The sequence below is a fragment of the Homarus americanus genome, unplaced genomic scaffold (genome assembly GCF_018991925.1).
Source record: "Homarus americanus isolate GMGI-L3 unplaced genomic scaffold, GMGI_Hamer_2.0 scaffold8226, whole genome shotgun sequence".
Taxonomy (NCBI): Eukaryota; Metazoa; Arthropoda; class Malacostraca; order Decapoda; family Nephropidae; genus Homarus; species Homarus americanus.
This window is the reverse complement of record NW_024717620.1, coordinates 2,637,707-2,648,215: the sequence shown is the minus strand read 5'-3', so window position 1 is coordinate 2,648,215 and position 10,509 is coordinate 2,637,707. Positions and strand designations below refer to the sequence as shown.

The 10,509-nt window shown below is 41.7% G+C and overlaps 1 protein-coding gene across 1 annotated transcript in view; it reads left to right on the top strand.

Moving 5' to 3' along the window:
• The first annotated feature begins 2,264 nt into the window (after window positions 1-2,264).
• Window positions 2,265-10,509, top strand: part of LOC121858947 (fasciclin-1-like) — a 109,546-nt gene continuing 101,301 nt past the window's right edge. Inside the window, exon 1 of the mRNA XM_042355602.1 lies at window positions 2,265-2,286. The gene's annotated coding sequence lies outside the window, so the exon portion shown is untranslated. The remainder of the gene's footprint in view (window positions 2,287-10,509) is intronic.

Genomic DNA, 10,509 nt, shown 5'->3' with positions numbered 1-10,509 from the left:
TCCTCACAGCACCACACAACACACTCCTCAGCACACAACACACTCCTCCACACTCCCTCATAGCACCACACACAACAGCACCATACAACACACACTCACCACACACACACACAACACAGCTCCTCACAGCACCACACAACACTCCCCTCACACAGCACCACACAACACACTCCCCTCACAGCACCACACAACACACCTCATAGCACCACACAACACACACTCAGCACCACACACACTCCTCCACAGCACCACACACAACACACTCACTCACAGCACCACACAACACACTCCATCACAGCACCACACAACACTCCCTCACAGCACCACACAACACACTCACTCACCACAGCACACTCCCTCATAGCACCACCAACATAGCACCACACCACACACACACACTCCTCACAACACCACACACACACACACTCCCTCATAGCACCACACAACACACTCCCTCACAGCACCACACAACACACTCACACTAGCACCACACACAACACACCCTCACAGCACCACACAACACACTCCCTCACCGCACCACACAACACACCTCACACACCACACAACACAGCACCACACAAACACTCCCCTCACCACACAACACACTAGCACCACACTCACTCACTCACAGCACCACACAACACACAGCACCACACAGCACCACACACAACACACACTCACAGCACCACACAACACACTCACCACACACACACAGCACCACACACTCACTCACAGCACCACACAACACACTCTCACAGCACCACAACACACAACACACTCCCTCACAGCACCACAGCACCACTCCTCACACACACACAACACACTCCCTCACAGCACCACACAACACACTCACCTCACTCACCACACACCACACAGCACCACACACACTCCCTCACAGCACCACACACACACTCTCACCACACAACACACTCCTCACAGCACCACACACAACACACTCCTCACAGCACCACACAACACACAACACACTCCCTCACCACACACACTCCCTCAGCACCACACAACACACACCACTCATAGCACACTCACAGCACCACAAACAGCACCACAACACACTCACTCATAGCACCACACAACACACTCCCTCACAGCACCACACACACACTCACCATAGCACACACACACACACCCTCACAGCACCACACAACACACTCCTCACAGCACCACACACACACACTGCACTCATAGCACCAACACAACACACTCCCTCACAGCACCACACAACACACTCCCTCACAGCACCACACAACACACTCCCTTATAGCACCACACACAACACACTCCCTCACAGCACCACACAACACACTCCCTCACAGCACCACACAACACACTCCCTCACAGCCCCTCTCAACACACTCACAGCACCACACAAACACTCCTCACAGCACCACACACAACACACTCCTCACAGCACCACACACACTCCTCACAGCACCACACAACACACTCCACCATAGCACCACACAACACACTCTCATAGCACCACACAACACACTCTCATAGCACCACACAACACACCCTCATAGCACCACACAACACACTCACTCACAGCACCACACAACACCCACTCACAGCACCACAACACACCCCTCACAGCACCACACAACACACTCCCTCATAGCACCACACAACACACTCCCTCACAGCACCACACAACACACTCCCTCACAGCACCACACAACACACTCCCTCACAGCACCACACAACACACTCCCTTATAGCACCACACACAACACACTCCCTCACAGCACCACACAACACACTCCCTCACAGCACCACACAACACACTCCCTCACAGCCCCTCTCAACACACTCACAGCACCACACAAACACTTTCTGGCCACTTAACCACTTAAACTGCTTCTGTTTACCCAATTCAGGGGGTCGGTGTTGTGTGATGGTGAGCACAGAGAGTTAGTCGGTCCTGGAGTCTACTGCACAACATTCCTCCTGCTGTGTTGTTGAGCTTTTAAGCTTTGTTGAAGTGGTTCATATTTGATACGAAGCATTTATTCTCTCTCTCAGTGACCCTCATGCGTCAGACGGATAACTTTAGCTCCTACTGAGAGAGAGAGAGAGAGGGAGAGAGAGAGAGAGAGAGAGAGCAGTGGGCTGTGCTGACGGCATCAATGGTCACGTCCGCTCTCAGGATAGGGGCACTAGTCACCCTCCCTCCTTCCCTCCATTGTTTTGGTGGTGGCGGGCCTGGCACTCTGGCATTCCTTGCGTGTATGCGTGTTGTTCTTGAGGCACTACCTGGGTAATGTGGTGAGTCATCTGTAGTTCCTTTATGTTGGGTTGTGTGTGGTGCTTCGAGGAGATACCTTTATCCTCTTCACCACTGATCGACTCGTTCTTCTTCTTCTTCTTATTGTTATTGTTATTATTATTATTATTATTATTATTATTATTATTATTATTATTATTATTTATTATTATTATTATTATTATTTTATTGTTATTATTATTATTATTGTTATTATTATTATACACACACACACACACACACACACACACATTATTGTTACACATATTATTACATTATTATTATTATTACTATGCTAATACATATTATTATTATTAATATTATTATTATTATTATTATTATTGGTATTAATACACATTATATTATTATTATTATTATTGTTATTATTATTATTATTATTATTCATTTACTTGATCAGTTATAGTTATGAATGATATAACTTAGTAACACATTATAGTGTGTTTGTATAAAGGTTCTGTCATGCCAACCTGAACTCACACACACACACACATTGTTTGCCACACACAAACACACACACACACACACACACACACACACACACACACACACACACACACACACACACACACACACACACACACACATCTCTGACATAATCTATGAAAAATCACTGGTTTAAATATTAAAGCATCATAGGAGTGGTGTTCTGTGGTGGAGAGAGAGAGAGAGAGACCTACATAACAACTCCAGCTCAGTAAACTAACTCCTCGGCTGTCATCACTCCACCTTTACTCCATAACCTCAAATACTCACAAACTTCCTCCAATGTACTCCAAGCCTCCACAAGCCCTCCCTCACTCCAAACCTGAGAAGTATATTACAGTTTAGTACAGTTATTACAACTGTAGGCGTCCCGGTACTGTTTTTTTTAATTGAATTGCAACAGTTTATTTAGTCAGAAGAACACAGATACAGAGTGGATAATGATAACAATATTAACATGGCTGAGCCAGTTGAGAACCTGAGCTCTCTTTGAGGCACCTGATATATACTATACATTTATCTCAAGGAAGTATTATGTAACATTTAGTATCATCTGGAATAGTACAATAGCATGGTGGTAATAAGAACATCTCATAATGTTACCACGGTTATCACTTCAATATTTATTTATTTTATTTATTTATGTATTTTTTCTGTAGTTAATTTTTATTTATATTATAAGTATATACAAAAATTACAGTGGAATTGAAAAACATAAGTATAATGGGGGAGCAGTACAACATGGGTTGTACAGTATTAAGGTTGAACAAGAGGACAGAGCTGTCAGGATTATGTCTAGTTGGCATTTATATTTATTGCAATGGTAATTTCTTATCTATTTACATGATAATTTCCGATAAAACAGTTTTGATGGTACAATAAAAACAGGTACTGTAAATATAGTGGGTGCTACATAAAATATTAATACTTCGACAATAGATATTTTTTAAGAGATGATTTAAAGGAAAGGAGCGTAGTCTTTGATCGGATGGGTGGGGGTAAGTTGTTCCACACCTTCACACCCTGATATTATGGAGGTCTGGGACTGAGAGGAGCACATAGGGGGAGGGGGGTGGTCTTAGTAGCTCTGGGTGCCTTAAGTTGTATCTCTGATTATTCCGGAACTGGAAATAATTATTGTCAAGCAAGTGATTGATAGATTTGTGAACAAAGAGGGCACAGCAGTAGGTGTTAATATCTTCCTTCGAATTTAAAAAATTTCAATATAGCAAATTTTTCGTTTGTGTGATTTATTTTTTTCAAGTAGGTCATTGTCCTTACAACTCTCTTTTGTGCAGTAACCAGAGATTGTGTTTTTGAAGAGCCAGAGGCCCCCATAGTGTGTGGCAGTGTATCAGGTGTTGGTAAACAAGATCATGATAAATTTCTTTCATTGCTGTGAGAGTGAGTGACTGGTCGAGTGTGATTGACTGTCGAGTGTGATACATGATACCGCACAGTTTATTGACTTTACTGTGAATGGCTTGTATGTGGTTTCTCCAGTTAAGTTTCTCATCTACAATAACTCAGAGGAATTTAGTATTTTGTTCGCGTTTGAGGACTGTATTACCAAGGTACAGGGGTCCAAGTCTTGGGGTAAGTTTTCCTTCTGTGAAAGATCATGTATTGGGCTTATTACGTATTACCCAGGCCCTGAGTTTAGTCAATTCAGTGTTCATAGTTCTCATCAAGGAATGGAGGTCTGAGTTGCTGTCATAGAGATTAATATCGTGTACAAATAAGTTGTATTTTATGAGTGTGCTGGCGTGGACTATGTCGTTTATGTACAACAAAAACAGCACTTGAATCAAATAGTATTGGCATGAACTTCAGAAAATAAGATTACAGTATTATTTCAGGTTCAGGAAGTTTTGTTAACTGTCAATATTGTTATAGTGTAGACTGAAGCTTTGTTGCTCATTAAAGAAAGAGAGAGAATTATATTAAGTGTTCGTTGTAGAGTGAATTATATTAGTGTTCGTTAAAGAAAGAGAGAGAATTATATTAAGTGTTCGTTAAAGAGTGAATTATAGTGTTCGTTATAGACAAAGAGAGAGGGAGAGAAAGACAGAGATAGAAAAAGAGAGAAATGGAGAAAGAAAACAGAACGAAAAGACAGAGAAAAGAGAGAGAGAGAGAGAGAGAGAGAGAGAGAGAGAGAGAGAGAGAGAGAGAGAGAGGAAAATAAAGTCATTACAAGTCGTGTTATATTCAGTATAATTAAAACACATTTGCATAATGGTGGAGGCAGCAGTGTGACGTCATGTAGTTAATGGCGTCAGGTGAATATTTTCTTTATTAGTGCTCCATTAATAGTCCAAACACTTTACCATCCATTAACTCTTGCTACATTAAACGTCATATTGGTAAAAGAGTAAATATAGTTCATAAAGGAAATAGAAATGTATATATAGAATATGAATAATGGAATTGTTGACTTAAATTGTGTTGCATTATGGGTTGTTTATATTATAGAGGGAAAGGCGAAGTTGATAGAGCAAGTATTAATTTTTATTAATTGAAGATACAATGAACACGATTTTCCAGTAATCCATCAATTATATAAATAAATGAAAATAGTTTTATCAGTGATTTTTTTTAGTATAGAAATGTCCAAGAATACGTATTTTGGTGTATCAGTCGCCCTCACGGTCGTCGAGGGACTTATAAAAACCAAAGCTCATCAGACTCACAAGGATAAACCCGCTTCAGAAGTTTGTTAGGCGACCATCAACACAAGTAATGCTCCTTTGTTTTTCTTGTCATGTAAGTGATGCTCATTTGTTTTTCTTGTGCTCTATTATGCTAAACTTTGTGAATTAGTTTATATTCCGGGGTATTTTTGAGTCATTGTGGTAGACGACAGGAGAATCTTTGAAATATAAAAACGGGCGGATAATACTCCTCAGTTTAAAAGAAGAAAATTTAGGGGAGCATTGTATATTATTAAAACTTTACGTCATTAGTGAGAGAGATACAGACACAGACAGAGAAAACAAGAGACAGACAGAGAGAAACAGACAGACAGACAGACATGAGAGAGAGAGTTGATGGAGATGAAAAGCTAGAGACAGAGTGGGAAAGAGGTAGATAAATAGAGATGCGTGAAGAGAGAGAATGAGCGAGAGGTAGATAAATAGAAAGACACTGAGATGCATGAAGGAGAGTATGGGGCAAGTAAATGGAGAAAGACACTGGATGGGGTGGAGAGAGAAAGAGAGAGAGAGAGAGAGAGAGAGAGAGAGAGAGAGAGAGAGAGAGAGAGAGAGGAAAATGAGAAAGAACAGAGAAAAATATAGAGATGGAGACAGTGAGAAATGTGAGTAAGAGATCACTGGAGCCACAGGTTGGTGGTCGCTCAGCTACCCCCCCCCCCCGACCTCTTTTTTCCGGTTAACAAATTTATTGGCAAAGCTTGGAGTACAGTTTGCCTATTCTGAAGTAATTCAGTCAGGTCTTGACACTGAGGGTAGTATCACTTCTCACTGCCACGCAGGACAGAGGTTCGTACACAAAGAAATGCATCATATTCATTAGCAGTATATATAGGTCAGAGTCATGTGGGTGACGTCACTCTTCACTGCCACGCAGGACAGAGGTTCATATACATTAGAAGTCGTATTCTAATTGAAGACTAATCAGTGTGGGCTAGCAGCAAATTTTGGATAAACAGCAAGAATGTCCTCAAGCACTGCAGATTCAATGTAATAATTACAAAGTTCATGATACAATAAGCCAGGTTGCCTGAAGTCTTTGACAGTGTCACATTCAATAATATAGTGTTCAAGTGTATGCTTTAAAGGTTTATCACAAAGTTTACATGCTGAGTGTTCCGGTATGGGTACAGCGTTACTAACTTGCCAGATGTGTCTGTATCCTAGCCTAATTCTGGCCACAACTATATCACATTGTCTAGTTTTGTCCTTAAGCTGGCCATACCAGTACCTCTTGTCACAATTTTTTTTCATATTTACTAATGCTACAACTGCCAGGTCTCTCTGCATTTCTCAGTTCTTCTAGATCAGAGTTCATGATTTTGACTTGAATGTTTTTAAGTACAGCATTGGACAGGCTAAGGTCACAGTCAACATTTTCTTTCTTACATGCCTTATTCGTGAGTCTATCAGCACAGTCATGATACCTAATTCCAACACGGGATGGAATCCACACAAATTCAATACGAATGTTGTTCTCATTAGCAGTTATCACATTTCTTTTAATATCACAGACAACTTTAGACATAGAACCTGACTGGCTGTTCATTGATTTCAAAGCACTTTGGGAGTCACAGAATATCACCCCACCTCCATTTTCTTTAAGGTAGTCTGTAGCTAAATAGATTCCCATTAGTTTAGTTTGTGTTGTGCTGGCCCAGTTGTTCAGCCTTTGCTTGTTTGACACTATCATCTCCTTTTCCTTATGTATAACAAATGCACAGCCTGTTCTACCTGTGTTTGTCTGCACAGAACCATCAGTAAAAGCATAACATTCACTTGATTTAATACTCTCTATGTGTCTGTTAATAGTTTCAAGTGTAATGCATCTCACCGCATCGGTGTTTAACATTTGCTTACTACCAACAGGAGTGTAATTAATAGGAACTGATATATCCAGCCAAGGAGGAATGGCATTAATGGGTTCGTCTGGGGTTATCGGGACATTCAGTTTCAAGAGATCTGCAACACTTTTATGAAGCCACGCCCCAAAGAGAGTCTTTTGTGAAGGGTTAGCGAGATAGTCGGGATTACTTAGATAGAACATCAACTCAGATTGAGCTGTAGTTTGGGGACCATTGTTCTTCAAAACTTTGACACAAAACATGGTATTAAGTAGAGCTATCCTCTCAGATACGGAGGGCAGCCCGAGCTCTTTCCTCATGTTTACAATTCTGGTTGATTTTAGGCGGAATAGTCACAAGATGGAGAGCATGATAGTCAACTACAGAACGAATGAAGTGAAGATAGAAAGTACGAGCATAAGTGATGTTAATTCCATAGCCCTTGCCAACAAGGGTTCTGAGGGGTTTAATGCACTGCATTAGTTTGGCACGAAGGTTGCCGACGAAGTTTGTATCATTCACATTAATTGCAAGATATTTATAAGAGCTACATAGTTCCAAGGGCATGCTGTTAATGTTATAGTCAAGAGGCAGAGGGTGAGCAGGACGAGGATTGAGAACCCTTGTCTTGTCAACAGATATTATGAGACCACATTCCACAGTCCTCTGAGCAAATACATTCAATAAGGCTTGGAGCCTGAGCTTGGTCTCTGTCATAATGCAGATATCATCAGCATAGCATATTACAGCCTCGTTTGGTTGAACTGGAATGTCAGCAATAAGCTTGTGCATCAGTATATTAAAGAGCATAGGACTTAACACTCCTCCCTGAGGTATGCCAAGCTCAACTGCTCTCATTCTGGCACTTTTGACTCCCCTAAACAGAAGACTGGCATACCTGTTGGACAGATAACCCTTTATCCATGTCAGGAGGTTACCTTGGATGCCAAAATTGACTAGTTGTTCAATTATAATGTCTCTATTAGCTACATCAAAGGCTGATTTAAGGTCTGTGAAGGCTGTTTGTATCTTATCGTTTTAGTGAACAAGATATTCTGCAAAGCATGTTTGTGTGCTATGCCCGGGCATGAACCCATGCAGGTTAGGGGCCAGTTTGTCTTTGACTTGAAACATGAGATGGTTGAGAACAACTCTTCCAAGGACTTTACACATACAGGATGTGAGTGGAATGGGCCTGAAGTTTTGAGAGTTAGCTTTAGGGATTGGTACTATGTTTCCATGAGTCCATGTCTTAGGCAGAATACCCTGTGTGAGGCTCATTTGATACAGGTCAAGCAGTGGATGGTTAGGGACCTCATTTAACAGTCTCAGGGTGTTATAGGTTATGTCATCCTCACCAGGGGAGGATGATTCACCTTTTATTAGTGCTGTTGTTAGTTCGTGGTGCGTTATAGGAAAATGGTTGGTAAGGTCTGGTGAGCAACAGGCTATTTCAATATTGAAACCCCTATTAATGTGTGAGGTTTTAAGATGTTGCTGTATGTCAGGAGACAGGGAAGTGATTTGTGACACACTAGACCATTGGTCTAATAACATGTCAGCATATTCTGCAGGGCTGTGATGAAGTTGCACTGGGGTGGGTGACTTGGTAATGGCTCTAATTTTGTTCCACACTTCTGCTAGAGTGGTTGTTCTATTAATTCCCTGTAAGAATTGTTCCCAATAGGTGTTTCTCACCTGACCTTTGAGTTCACGAAATGCTTTGTTAGCTTTTAGGAATGCCAGGAGGTTATCACTAGTTTTATTTTGCTTATAAGTGTTTGCAAGCTAATCTACCTTCTCTCCTTCTTTGATGAGGATGGGGTCGTGTGTCCACAGAGGTGGTTTAGTGCTGCCCCCCTTCCTCCTTGACTTAACCCAGGTGGTATAATATGTGGTAATGACATTTACAAGATCACAGCAAAATTCATCCACTGACCCAGGTGTATATCCAGCATACCATCTGTGGATGTAGGCCTTGAAGTGCAGTTTAAGATTATCTGGGATGTTAATTCTGAGCTTAGGATGGGGTTCACACTTGACATCAGCAACAGTGTATTCAGTAAGTATTGCATAATGATCACTGACTAGGTGGTCTGAGATGACCTTAGCCTTGACATTACTGTCTACTAGGTTATACTCAATCACATAATCAAGTCTGCCCCCCATCACATGTGTCACTTTGTCTGTGTCGTATACAGTGATATTATGATTATTGATGTAATTCACGAACACCCTCCCATTAGAGTTACACTGGACATCATCGAGGACAGTGTGGCGAGAGTTAAAGTCACCCATACACAGCATAGCATTGTTACCTGATGGCTTTGGTAACACGTCCGCTCGCAGCTCATTACACCGAACATAGATGTTATACAGCGAAAATTGACTGTTTGCTGTCTTTACTGTAAATTGTTGATAGTGAATACTTTCATCATTGTGAGTTTTGATCCATTTACAGACCAGATCATTCTTTACATATGTGAGCAGGCCACTTCCTGCTCCACTATTATATGCTGTAAACCCAGCTATCCTGGGTGCAACTTTCTTCTGGGTGCTGGACGTGTAAGGTTCTTGTAAGCCAATTACATCAATGTGCTTCTCGCCTGGACTCGCCAAGGCTTCATGGATATCATCAGCTTGTAACGTTTGAGATTACAGGCTGTACTAACGTTTGAGATTACAGGCTGTACTAACGTTTGAGAATACCCCACACTACAGTAACCCCACGACAACTGTATCCTTAGATTATAGTAGCCCACAGCAGCCCACAGTAGCCCACAGCCCACAGTAGCCCACAGCCCACAGTAGCCCACAGACGGACATGAATGCCACAATCCTTCCTCCTCAGTCGTCTCACTAATAAGGTTGTCACTGTTGAGGGCCGCGGTAGAGGGAGGCCCAAGGCTGACATTTATGTGTATGTGTGTGTGTGTGTGTGTGTGTGTGTGAGATCTCATTATTTTAGTATTTTTCTGTTTTCGTGAATTTAGATATTTAATTCCACTTGGTGTAAACAAACAATCGTGTCTGCAACTCCCTCGCGTCTACAGCCTGTGAATGAAAAACAAAAAACGTGAAAATTTCTCCAGAATCAACTCAGATGTCTGTGTAATTGTGGTCAGTGTCCATGTGTGTGGTGGGCACCTACCCATACGACACT